This window comes from Onthophagus taurus, chromosome 6 (genome assembly GCF_036711975.1).
Source record: "Onthophagus taurus isolate NC chromosome 6, IU_Otau_3.0, whole genome shotgun sequence".
NCBI classification, from domain to species: domain Eukaryota; kingdom Metazoa; phylum Arthropoda; class Insecta; order Coleoptera; family Scarabaeidae; genus Onthophagus; species Onthophagus taurus.
The window spans coordinates 6,161,463-6,175,064 of NC_091971.1; the positions used below are offsets into that span (position 1 = coordinate 6,161,463).

Below are 13,602 nucleotides of genomic sequence, written 5' to 3' on the forward strand. Positions count from 1 at the left end.
AAATGAAATGGATAAGAATGAATTCGAGTTCTTTTTAATATACGGCAATTAAGTCAATATTAACTTTCTAACTGAACGCAAAGTGCCATTTATAACCCAAGCGTATACAGTTAATCTCCATAAAAAGTTTTCCCCTCGTCGCAATTAAAATTGTTATGCTCAATCGAATCCGTTTGATACAGTGCAAAGCACGCAACCATAGCCGGTCGTATTTAATTAATATGAAAATTAATATCTGCCCTTTCGTGACCCTTTGAGGTACACCTGGAGCAGCAGGCTAAGACGTCGGTTTGGTCCGGTACGACATATTTCATGCATATTTATCGGGCGGTCGGATCGTAGCGAGCCGTGCGTTGCCGTTGGCGCGTGAGATTTATGGCTTGCTCGTAAATGGAATGTGTCAGTCGCAAATTGTATCTATGTACATACCGCGTCCAACACGACCACACGTGGAAGTATACAGGGTGTATACCGTTAAAGGTTTGTTGACTCATCTGTTCACGCACATGATCGGTACCTATGTTTCTAAAACCTTCGGGGAGACTTTCAAACTTTTCCCCCATCCTTTTAAAAAATATGGGTGAAAATGAAATATTGAAATTTTCCCCTTGTGGATAATAATCGAACCTTTTATATCTTCAATGTTTTAGGAAATTTATAGGAAAACGTTTTTTGTGTATACAAGAATTTCGATTTTGACGATAGAAGTTATGTAATACCAATAAATAGATAATGACTTTGATTAAGTAGTTCGCAAAGCTGCAAATTTCCCCATATCCAGGGATATTTCGGTAACTCTGAGACACCGCTCCAGGTTTGAATCACTGTTACGTCAACGGTTAAACTCAAATATAATTAACGCTAGTAGAGGCGGGAGTCTCTTAATTATGCAATTAGAGAGTCCAGGATGTAATGAGCGCGACGTCAAGCTGGACCTGTGCCCCCGAAGCTCTACACGTTTCGCTAGCCTTTAACCTAACACTTAGTTTATGGAGTTTGAACTGCATGTAAGAGCGGAACGTTTAGTGAGGCGGTCGCGCTGCGTTTATGTATAAATTTTAAACTCTCAAACTAAAATACACGAAAAAGTATTATAGCAACGTATAACATCTTGTTACGAGTGAAGTTTCCTATGAACTATGCAATATGCATTGGGCGTGATAAATTTCAGTGCCGGAAGTTCCGAAAGCAGCGTACATGTTGGCGTTAGGAAATAATTGTGGTGTAAATTTACGGGTATCGTAAAGTTTATAATGACGATGAAATATTTTTGGTTTATATAACATTCAACTAAAAATTGAGATAATAAAATATTTTGCGAACCCCGTTGTGTATAAATTTCCATTAAAGAACCGTACGTTATTTTTAAAATCCTACCACAAAAGCAATTCAATTATCTCGTTTTAAAACACTGTCAGAACCAACTCGCATCTAATATTCATAAACATAATTTAATTTTAAAATTATCCGCGTATTATTTATTTACATAATTTGCGATTTATATAAAAGCAAACATTACTATTTCACCACGTTCGCGTTTTAGACCAAAAAAAATATGATAAGTTATTCGCGTTGAATCTAGAATACTAAAGCGGTAAGCGAAGGAACAAAAATGCGAAGGACACAATTTGAAGGATGCTTGTCATTCCGAATCACTGCTGTTCCGAATATAAACGAGATGACTGATGCTTTGCCGAAACATGGCAAGGGGGGAATGTGTTGAAAAGGTGAAAAGGCTGCCTACCCAACCTGTCTAAAAGATATTATATTATTACCGTTATGACAAATGATATAAAATTTGATTATTTTATGTTTTTTATCGTGTCATAATTTGGTATAATTTTTAAAATCTCAAAGTGGGCACGTGGAAAAATCTTTCAAAAATCGGGTACTTTTTTATTTAACTCGCGATAAAAAGAAAGCCGCGTTACAGAAAATTTTCAAATTAACATATGTTACGTAGAAATGTTCAGTGATTACAATAAACTTTACCGCAATTTTTTTCAACGAGCGATCGTGAAGATATCGATCTTTAAAGTGAGATGACCCGCTTTTCGTATTTGATAGTATTTGACTTGGATGTTCAACTATATTAGTCTACACAGCGATGGTGGTGTAATGGTCAGCATAGTTGCCTTCCAAGCAGTTGATCCGGGTTCGATTCCCGGCCATCGCACTTTTTTTTTTAATTTTAATTTAAATCTTTAGAATGTGTTAGTTATTTCGTTAACGTTTTAATTTTTTTTTCTTTGGGGCCAAAGTGACACAATATGGTGACTAGTTTCAAGTTAATATAATATTAATTTCTGAGCTTCGATCGCAGTCGCCCTCAACTAAACTAGTTCAAAGACCTACAATGTCACTTGATCAAGCCGAGGACGTTTGCAGATTAATTAGTTAAAAGATCTCCATCACATATAGTGCGTTTCAAAAGTAACGGATAAATTCGATAAAATTATTATAAACAATTTATGAAAAAATCGCTGAAACAGGTCTAAAGATTTAAATTTTGTGCAATTTTTTGGTGTATATTTTAAATTTTTTCCGCCATTTTTAAACAAGTTATGACGTCATCGAGGTTTTTTTTAATGGAATACCCCATTTTTTTATATCGGAATTTGAAACAGGATTTTTTTGTGAATAATTTAGACCCGTTTCAGCGATTTTTTCATAAATTGTTTGTAATGATTTTATCGAATTTATCCGTTACTTTTGAAACGCACTGTACAATAAAGCCGAGGTCGCTAATAAATGTTATACAGGTGCCCATTATGTATGGAACCTACCAAGTTATACAGGGTGTATCTGAATGACTGCAACAAACTTCAAGGGGTGATTCTTTAGTGAATTTTAAGGGTACTTTCATATATGAACCATGGGCGTTTTGATGCTGTTTGTACTTTCAACCTACCCTTCTGAACTACTAAACGTAACCACCCCCGTTCAATTTATGCCAAGATTTTTTTTTATAAAGATAATAAATACATTGGAAAAATTTCAGTTAGATAGGTAAAACTATTCTAAAACTTTTTTATTTCTCTGAAGTTCTTCGAAAATTTAATAATTTCTGAGAAAAAAATAATTAAGCAAACACTAACTGTGAAGCTGTAGGGTTGTTAATCGAAAGTTGAAATGAATTTTTAATGAAAAAACCTTAGTACGCTTTGCAATCTTTGTCAGAAATATTTTTGACGTTTAAGTGTCAGTGGTTTTCTTACTATTGTTATTATTTTATTTAAAATTTTGAGCGTAAATGCGATAGAACTTTATTCAAAAATTAATTTGAAAAACAATAATAATAGTAAGAAAAACATTGACATTTAAACGTCAAAAATATTTATGATAAAGATTGGAAAGCCCACTAAGATTTTTTCATTAAAAATTCATTCCAACTTTTGATCGACAACCCCGTTGTTTAACGGGCAGTGTTTTTTGCTTTATTATTTTTTTTCTCAAAAATTAGTCGTTTTTGGGAAAATTTTAGAGACACAAAAAAGTTTTAGGATACTTTCATCTACCTATGTAAAATTTTTCTAATGTATTTATCATCTGCATACAAAAAATTTTAGCAAAAATGTAAAGGGGGTGGTTACGTTTAGTAGTTTAGAAGGGTAGGATGAAAGTACAAATAGGGTCAAAACGTGCTCTATTATGAGTTAAACATATTCCCCAAATTTCATTTTCCTAGCGTTTATGGTTTTTGAGAAAAAAAATTAAACCAAAATTTTCCGCCATTTTTGGAGGGGCGTAGCTCCCCAGGGGGGCCGAAGTTGCCCATGGTTCATATATGAAAGTACCCTTAAAATTCACTAAAGAATCACCCCTTGAAGTTTGTTGCAGTCATTCAGATACACCCTGTATACGATATAACTTGGTAGGTATCAACTTTATAAAAAAACATTTTATACAAAAGTTGTTTAATATTTTATTTGTCATAATAAGAGAGCATTCAATTGTTTTTATTTCAGAAAACAAATGAGCAACGCATAACACTTGAAGTTTTTTAACCACTTAACGTACATACCCGTGTCTGACACGGGCGCGCTTAACTGGCAATTTTGCACAAGCCCGTGTGTCGCACGGGCAACCGTATTATCTTACTAAAACAAATTTTATCGGCCGGTGTGGAATATTATCGAATTAAAATAAACTATAAATGTTTAGGAACATGAAAATGGATCCCAAATTCGCATATTTTCAAATAGATATTTATTTTTGGTGTACAAAAAAAATGTTTTGTTTTATTTCTTTCGCGTCTTCATATTTATTTAGTTCCGGCTGTGGTTCCCGCCTATTCGAAGTTTATTTACTACCTGCCTGTTCAAAGATACAAATAAGGATATTTACAAAAATATCGTGTTATATAGCCGATCTCAGCGGCCCTTTAGCGCAGTTTAGAGCAGTGTTTGTGGGTTATAGTTCTTTATACAATACGAGCGTAAAAATTATTTTTGATTTATATTTTATAAATTCATCATTATAAATACATCATTATAAATACTTGGTAAGAAATATTGTATGTGTCTATTTCATATTATTTTGTTACATTTGTTTTTTTGCGTTACTTATTTTAGTAAAACTATATCAAAATGAGTGATAGTAGTAGTAATGATACTGACGTCGAATACGGCAATTTAGAAGAAAGTGGATCTGATGAAAGTGAGGAGAGTGATCTTGAATCAGATGAAATCTGTTCCGATGAAGATCATTTTCATTTATCAAGAACTTGGTGTGCCATTGATACAGATCAGCCACCCCCTGCACCACCTAGATTTTCATTTGTGGGAACCCCAGGTTGCACTTTTCCAATACCTGATGGTCAAGATGTTTTGGCATATTACCAATTATTTGTTGATGACTATTTGATAAACCTTCTGGTGACCGAAACGAACAGATTTGCCCAACAACAGCCGGGATCATCAGCGACACCTTGGGCACCTGTAACTGTTGCAGAAATGCATATCTTCCTTGCCATAAAAATTCTTCAAGGTATTGTGAAGAAACCACAAGAAAGAATGTATTGGTCAACAGCTGAAGTGTTTCAGACACCTATATTTTCTAAACTTTTCACATACCAACGATTTTATCAAATCCAAAGATATTTACATTTTGCGGATAATGTAACTTACAATAGTGCTACACACCCACACCCCAAATTGAATAAAATTTGGCCTGTATATGAGAATCTAAATGGCAAGTTTAGTTCTCTATACATTCCTGAGAGGGACGTCAGCATTGATGAAAGTTTGATGATGTACAAAGGTCGTCTTAGCTGGATTCAATATCTTCCACTGAAAAGGGCTCGATTTGGCATAAAATTATACCTGTTGTGCGAATCAAAATCGGGCTATGTACATTCGAGTATAATTTACACAGGAAAGGGAACCCTTATTAGCAATAAATATAAAAATTGGCCTATGTCTTCCCAAATAGTTTTGTCTTTGATGGAACCGTTACTGAATTTGGGATATTGCGTAACGACAGATAATTTTTACACATCCCCTCAGCTAGCAGATTTTTTAGCACAACGTAAAACAGATTCATATGGGACTATGCGAATGAATCGGCAAGAAGTACCCAAAGAAATTCGGGAAAAAAAATTAAAAAAAGGCGAAATTACCGCATTTCAAAGAGGAAAAGTTATGGTTTTGAAGTGGAGGGATAAAAAAGACGTTTGTATGCTTTCTACTGTCCATAATTCCGCAAGGGAAACTACAAAAAAGAGGGACAAAGACGGTGAACTGATAAAAAAACCTAAGGTTATTATTGACTATAATAATACAATGGGGGGCGTTGATCGGCTAGATCAACATTTGCATGATTATCCTATAGCAAGAAAAAGAGGGAAGAAATATTACAAGAAAATATTTTTTCCACTTATTAGACATGTCGCTATGGAATGCTTTTGTCTTATATAATAAAAACGGTGGACAAAAGAATAATTTACAGTTTCGGCAGGCACTAATTGAGAAGCTTATAGAGAATTTTCATTCAACCTCTTCTACCAGGAAAGGTCGACCTAGCTATCAACCTGGACCCTTACGATTGACCGAGCGCCATTTTCCCGAATATGTACCACCAACGAAAAAAAAAGCTGCTCCATGTAGGTACTGCGCTGTGTGTTGCAATAAGAAGAACAAGGAAGGAAAAAGACCAAGGAAGGAAACTAGGTACTATTGCAAAAGTTGTGATGTAGGATTGTGTGCTGTGCCTTGTTTCATGGAATACCATACAAAACTGAATTTTTAAATTTCAACTCCGTTTGTTTGAAATATATTGTAAAAAATGTAATATATACTACAAAAAAGATAAACCTGTAAATCTTGTAAATAAAACTTGTTATACTACTGAAAATATTTTTTTTTATTTTAATTATTTATGTGTTCAAAATTTATAAAAGAAAAAAAATGGATAATTTTTTGACAGAAAATTTCAAATTAATGTGTGCATGAAGTGGTTAAATGGCAATGTACCTTTTCGTTAGGCTCATTTGATAGAGATTTTTTTTCTCTTTACGATGACGTAAAATTTTAGTACCCTTAATCAGAAAATTTTTGAAAAAAATGTAAAAATTCTTTATTAAGAACATTTTATAAATAACATTAATCTACATATCCGAGATCGTAAAGTACCTCGTAGTACCTCAAATTATTGGAAATGTACAATAATTTTCCGTTTATTTGTTTTATTTTGTATGTAAATTGAATTTACGGTAATAATTCGAGGTTGACGATCATATCCGAGATCCTAGATTAATGTTATTGATTAATTTTTATTAATAAACAGTATTTTATATATAATGGGCCCCCTGTATATAAATAATAAATGTTAGACAGATTTAATTTTTAATCGTAAATTTTACAATGCAAATTTTTATGACAATTGATTTAGTACACTGAAAAATTTGATATTTCCTCTCTTATCTGCAACATAATAATTTTATTGGTAAACTGTCATTTTGGCAATTTTAAATTTTAAAAGCCCCCCTCAAAAGCAACCCCAGCGCAATATTTCTACGCTGATAATAAAGCATGATTAATGCGCAGAATTCACGAATTTCTTTGCGAGTTTGATTTCAAGAACAATAACTCTTACACGACAGTTACATTGTTGTGCTGGTTAGTAAAGTAAACCCCGCCAAACGATCATAAATCATGCGCACGGGTCATGGCGTACGCAATCTTTATGATTTCCACGTGCAATTTAAATTGTTAATCTCCCTGCTTTGTACTTCGTGCTGTTAATCGGACTTTGGGATCTCAACACCATTGGCACGGTTAATGCGTGTCGAGCTTATTACGAGAGTTGCGTTGATGCCTTGTTGTCACGTTTTTTTATGTGGCTGGTTTTAATCTGAGAGTGACGTCAAAAAATAAACTACGTCATCCACACAATGTATTTATTTTTTGCTTTTGAATTTTTTCTGTGGTCCCAACGCTCCCGAGCAATTATATGGAATAAAGAGGTAAAGGGGAGAAAGAGAAAGAATTTTTTTTTGAGATAAGAAATTTATGGGGTTACACGTTTATCCTTGTCATTTTGTGTTGGAGTTTCATACACAATTTATGATGTTCTTGTTTTAAATGAAAATAAAAGTAAAACCATTTTACCGGTGAATACCTTTTTAAAATTAAATAAAGCATTGAATGTATTTATTTAGCTACTTGGACTGTATATGTATGTCAGTAATAACAACACACATTGTACACAAGTTTTAATTAAACAACCGCAATTGAAATTGCAATTTATTTTGGCGTGTCTTTATCGTTGTTAATTGGTCCCGTTTTTCGTTTTGTATATACCAATTTAGCCTGGGTTGTACGGAATAACACTTTACAGTCCATAAATATCTCTCTTCTAAACGAAGTGCAGCTAGTAAATTTTAAGCGAAATACTCGGTAACGGTGTATTTCGGTGATAGGCTATTAAATTGGACTAAACTTGATCTATATCCCCGTCTGCAAACCGCAAATCAATTCGCGGAGCAGTCAGAGTGGAGCCATTTTATCCAAAAGAGACGATACAATTTTTTTTTACCTACCTTTATTGATTTAATACGTAGAGAGAGGGTAGAGGCTATATTGTGTAGAGATATACAACGAAAAAAAATTTTTTTATTTCAAAAACATGCTGCCGATTTAAACCCCCAGAGGCTATTAAACAAGGGCGGCCAAACTTGATGTATATCCGGTATTCGTAAACTGCAAATCAATTCAGTCAGTGACCAACAAAGTTGGGTCCATATAAAACCGTCGTTTCGAACTAACGTCCGCAGCTTAATCAAAGTGGGAACCTTAACTGCCTCACGTGTATGCACCGGCATATCCTACGGTATCCCTTTTAGGGTATACACTGGAATTAATGCTCATTGTTCGCAAATCGTTTTGCGTTCTTGTCCGTTTTTGTCGTAAAAGTTGAATTCCGAAAAAATGCGTGGAAATGTAAGCTTTTGAACCGGCAACGGTCATTTCACATCAATCAATCCCAGCTACCACCTTTGACGTTCGTGAAATTTTTTGAGAGGAAAATTTTTCATTTTTTCGTTGTCATGTATGAAGTGAAAAATCGCAGACGAAGCCTTAATCGAAAAGTGTCGGTTTATTTAGTGAAATGTGATCGGGATTCACGAGATAATAATAAAATTGGATAAAAATTTTGCAAATTGCGAGTACCAACATTTTTGAAGAAGAAAATGAACTGATTCGAAAATAAAGAAAATTATTTGAATGACTATTTGATTACATTATGTATGAATGTAATCTCGACGAAATGGGCGTTGTGGCTTTATTGGACGGCATGCATCAGAGATCTATTCGATTACTCGACCACAGAAATCAGGTTCGATATCATTGATGGCATTGATTATGTTGACTTTTCAGTCATTAATCATCTCCCCGATGTCCGTTCCGAACCTAATTGCGCATCAAGAAGTGACTTTTCCTGGAACCATTTGTAATTAACAATTAATAATGATTACTTAAAATTCTCCCCCTACTTTACCACAACCTCCCTTTCTGCCTTTTTATCTATTTTGAACTCCCACCATTGCAGTAATATAGATTACTCACAACAAGAGATGACCCATCCCTCTTGCCCTATAAATTGGTAGAGATAACATGATAATGTTTCTTAACAATAAGACATTATCTACCCAATTGTATCGAGACACAATAAGAATCCATAAATAACTTAAAACCCATGAAACGTAGCTTTTATGCATATAAAGTCAATACTATATTTTAACATATGCTTTAATTTTTGATATACCTACCTCAATATTTTCGTAAATTTGCATGGCGTAAAATGTTATGTTGTCGAAGCTTCAGCGAGATCAAGTAAACGTGTTTACTGAACAAACAGTCTCGCATACACAAGCTTTTGTGTTTCTGGAAAGGAGTCTGCTGCATCGTTCCTCCTATAAAAATATTATTACGAACTGTTGAACGAAGACAAGACGTCACTGCGATTTTAAATCGTGAATACTCTTGGGGGTACGAAAATAATGATTATATAGAAAAGTCATATTGAAAAATCACTGTTCTAAATTTACATTTAAAAATTTGCTGCAGAAATTGTATTCTAAAAAATTCTAAAATGTAAGGTAAGGTTAGTTTTCTTTACAAATGTTAATCATTACCCGAAAGAATGTTAGGTAAGGTTAGTTTTGTTTACAAATATTAATTATACCGTGAAGTTTTCTTTAGTACAGCAAAAATCCGTGCAGATCTAAGCTTATGATACAACTGGATTTATATGGAAAACTCAAACTAGATTTTTTGTTTCGGCATCCAATTATCAAACTTGTTCGAATAGTAATTCGAATACTGAGCTACGTTTCTATTTAGTTAGATTGTGACGAGTTTTACGTTCAGCTACTCGAAAATAAATAGGACCTAGATTAAAAGCTAACTAATCAAAAGTTCTAGATCCTTTTTTTTATTTGTTGTCGAATCGACGACCGAATTTGCAGGTTACAAACGAATGTCGCTTTTCCGGTACATCGTTAACAAAGTAAATCCCACAGCGCAGGTACCTCTATAATATCAGTTTAGTCTCGTTTGAACCGGTTTCGAGGTGTCGCTGGAGTCTAAAATGCCTCGCCATTTGTATCATTGTAAATCCCCTAAGCTCGTTACACGTGCTCGGACCATCTATTCGAAACAAACATTAACATTTCAATTGTTCAACAGTCGCCTCTCGTCCGGCAAACTCGAAACATTACGGCCTTGCGCCGCTTTTGCAATTTTAATCATACACAGTTTAATCGAAATAATTGGGAGTTGGGCCGCTAGGGCCAGATTAATACACACATACAGTCTATAACAATAACCGATACCCTAACATTACGGTCCCTGTAATGAAACGGTATTTCAGTTTGGACTCGCTTGCTTGCAGATACGTTCCATGTTATACGTATTCATTATGACGATAAATTACATTATTGATCACTAATACTATTCGCTTATCGGCGTACTAAAGCCATTTTTGTATCCGGTTTTACCAATATATGTACGCGAAATCGTATTACGCTTCAAAGTTACTAATCCTACTAAAATCTAAACCAAATTCAGCTTTGTACTGCTTATTAAGCACGTTATAACTATTTATATGAATTTGTTATTGGATTCGATATAAATTTCTACTCTTCAAATCGAGAATGTTCACAATAAAATTGTTTTAATAAAATTTTATGAAACTTACCTAATAACAGCTTTATACGTGATTTTCGCTTTAATGCACGTATAGCCTAGTAGTTCATAGGGCAATCAAGGGCAAGTTTCGCAGGGGGTAATGAATACCGTTACGGGTTAATTCGTGGGTCGAAGAACCCATGATGGGTCTCGGCCCCAATATAACTCTGCTTTTACGATCGTACGTAGTCCGCCCTAAGTCTGATTCTTTCGCAGGTTACGACCGATTCGTACGCAAGTTTATGTCTTAATATCGGCGCAAAATAAAGGGGCCGTGTATCTTAGTGTGAGAAGAAAAAGAAAAAAAATGAACGGTCTTGGGTTCGCTCGGAGAACCATAAGTGCGTGACAATATTGGTTAGGATGAGCCCGAGATGAACGTTGCGGCCGCATAGGGGCCTTCGAAGGTGTTTTTTATAGGTGCGGCCCCACTATAAGGTTAAAGAAAGGTTGCCGTAATGTCGAGTTGATCTTGTTTTCATGCCGTCTACGTCATGTTATAATAGATTTTATGAGTGGGATTAGAATTGGTTTTTTGAGTAAGGGGATTTAGGTTGTATCTCCGAAATAAAAAAAAATTTCTTATACTCACCTTTTTTACGGCTTATTTACCGATATGTAAATCACATCATTAATTCTTTCGTACACATCATTTCCTTTAGAATGAATTAAGGGTGAACTTTGAAAGCTTTTCTGGGTTTTAAGGGCTTGCGACGTTCAAAGATTACGGACTTTATTATAACTTCTTAAAAGTTTTCGGATAATTTCCTCGATGATTTCCCGAACCGTCGCGCTTTACAGTTGATTTAAAGATATGTCGTTAAAAAAAATAGCCACCGCGACGTCGCCGTGATTTCTAACGTCTCGTCGGATAATGGATTTTGTTTTAGAGAGTAAACTTTTGTGCACCCCGACATATATCAAAACCGTCAACTTGACGAAGAGTGTGCGAAAAATTCAGCTGTATATTTTCCTTTCCACAACCGGGAAAGTAATGTAGCCATATTTTATATTTACGACCAAATGGTCGGTTGTTTACTTCTGAAACTCTACTTCAGGAACTATCGACTAGCAGTTAGATTCGATCAAACAACAAATGATTTCTTTCAAATAAAACCAATATATAGAAAATATTATCGATTTTATTTAGTACTCAGTTTGGAGTTAAACGCTAAACCATCTGGTAAAGTCCAAAACCAGATAAGATGTAATCCATTTGACTGTCGATAGATAGTGCATATTTTCCTAATATTATTTGTTCCACATAAAAATCCAAGGAAATTACACATAATTCTTTGCTGTACTCACCCTTCGTAGGGCTAGACAGAAAGCAAACACATTAAAGCCGACTTGTCGCAGAACAACAGGCACGCTAATCATCCAACGAGCTTTTGCTGGTGCACGTTGTGCATGTTGATATAGCCACATTCCCATGTCTTTGACACGTTCGTTCTTTCTTTCACTAAATTGAAAATGACGTGTTAAAATACTTTGATGTTTCAAAACAACGTGGATGTTTAATTGATTAATATAATATAAAATGACAGAATTTATTTTGTTTACTTTTATATTTACCTTTGTAATTGTTTCAAAATTTTAGTTATGTAATTAGTACATTTTGCGAATAGAAAGAATTCTACACGCGCTGAATTAATAATATAACATAAACAATATAAAGTAACAGTAGCTTAACACAATATAAAGCCATAATAACAATCGCCATTAATTATACATTTTATGATACATTTTATTATAGAAGCGACGGTAATAACAAAGGATAGAATAAAATTTTAATTGTTAACTCTGAAATTGTCAACAATGGAAACTATTCGAAACCATATCCGCGCAAATAAAAATTTAAAACTTACATTACGTTCGTACAATATTGATTCGATGCGTTGGTTAAATAATTTGTGACTTACCATTGGAAGCCGGCCAATTTCATTAATAATTTCAACACAGAAATTAAGGTCAGAATTAATTCGAACGGCCTAATCAAAAGCTTCTGTAAATGGATGCATTTGTACGGCTTAAAAAGAAAATAATAGTCCTACGGATGGGTATAAATTGGTGTTGCATACGTGTGGGCTTTCAATTTAATATACAAATTCATTCATCAAATCCATTCAATATAAAATTTTGTCAAAACGTTTTCATAAAGTGATATCATAATTAAATCTTCTTGATTTAGTTGAAAAACTTAGGTGGATGCGACAGGTAAAGTCCGAAAGTGGATATAAAAAAGAAACAAAGCGTTGCAACGTAAACGCAGCGAGTAAAATTTATCGGCGATAAATGGGTTCCTCGCCGCAGGCATCAGGGTCGTCTTGCCAGCCGATATGACGGTGGATTTCGCGAAATTTATATCCGCCTCGGTAGTTCCCCCCGATCAATGCGGTCATACCGTAAGCGTCCTAACGGCCTCCAATACAACCGGGACGGTCCAATTTTATGCCGCACTCGCACCGACGAACTTGTACATAATCGTTAACCTGAATAGCAAAGCTGCGCCTGCTTCTGTGGAGTGATGGCGTGTTTGCTCCACGTGGTAATGAAGTATCTCCGTGTTTCTATATTTTTCTTTTTAATTGGAATAATTTGTTTTAATACAAATGTCTCTACTTTAGAGGGATTTCAAGCTTTGATAACCACGTTTGTCTTCAATAAACACACTCATTCATCACCCCAATCTTTCTACGAAACGCTCTATCTCACTTTGTTGCTTTCCTGTGAGTGATTAAATGTGCACCATGACTTTACAGACACACTATATAGTTGAGTCCTGTTACAGCTAGACACGATAAAGAACCATATCTTCAAAGTTGTATGCTAAACGTACAAGTTCGAAACTGAACACGTTTGAAAAATCAGAACGAATAATGTTTTTCAGGCAATCTCTGCATACTAATCC

General features: G+C 34.5%; 1 protein-coding gene and 1 non-coding gene across 3 annotated transcripts in view; one reads left to right on the top strand and one right to left on the bottom strand.

The window, feature by feature from the left end:
• The window catches only part of LOC111427959 (Neuroligin 3), a 113,351-nt gene that overhangs the window by 67,347 nt on the left and 32,402 nt on the right, over positions 1-13,602 (bottom strand). The window lies entirely within an intron of this gene.
• On the top strand, positions 2,105-2,176 carry TRNAG-UCC (transfer RNA glycine (anticodon UCC)). Its single transcript has one exon. It is a non-coding gene; the product is annotated as a tRNA-Gly (tRNA).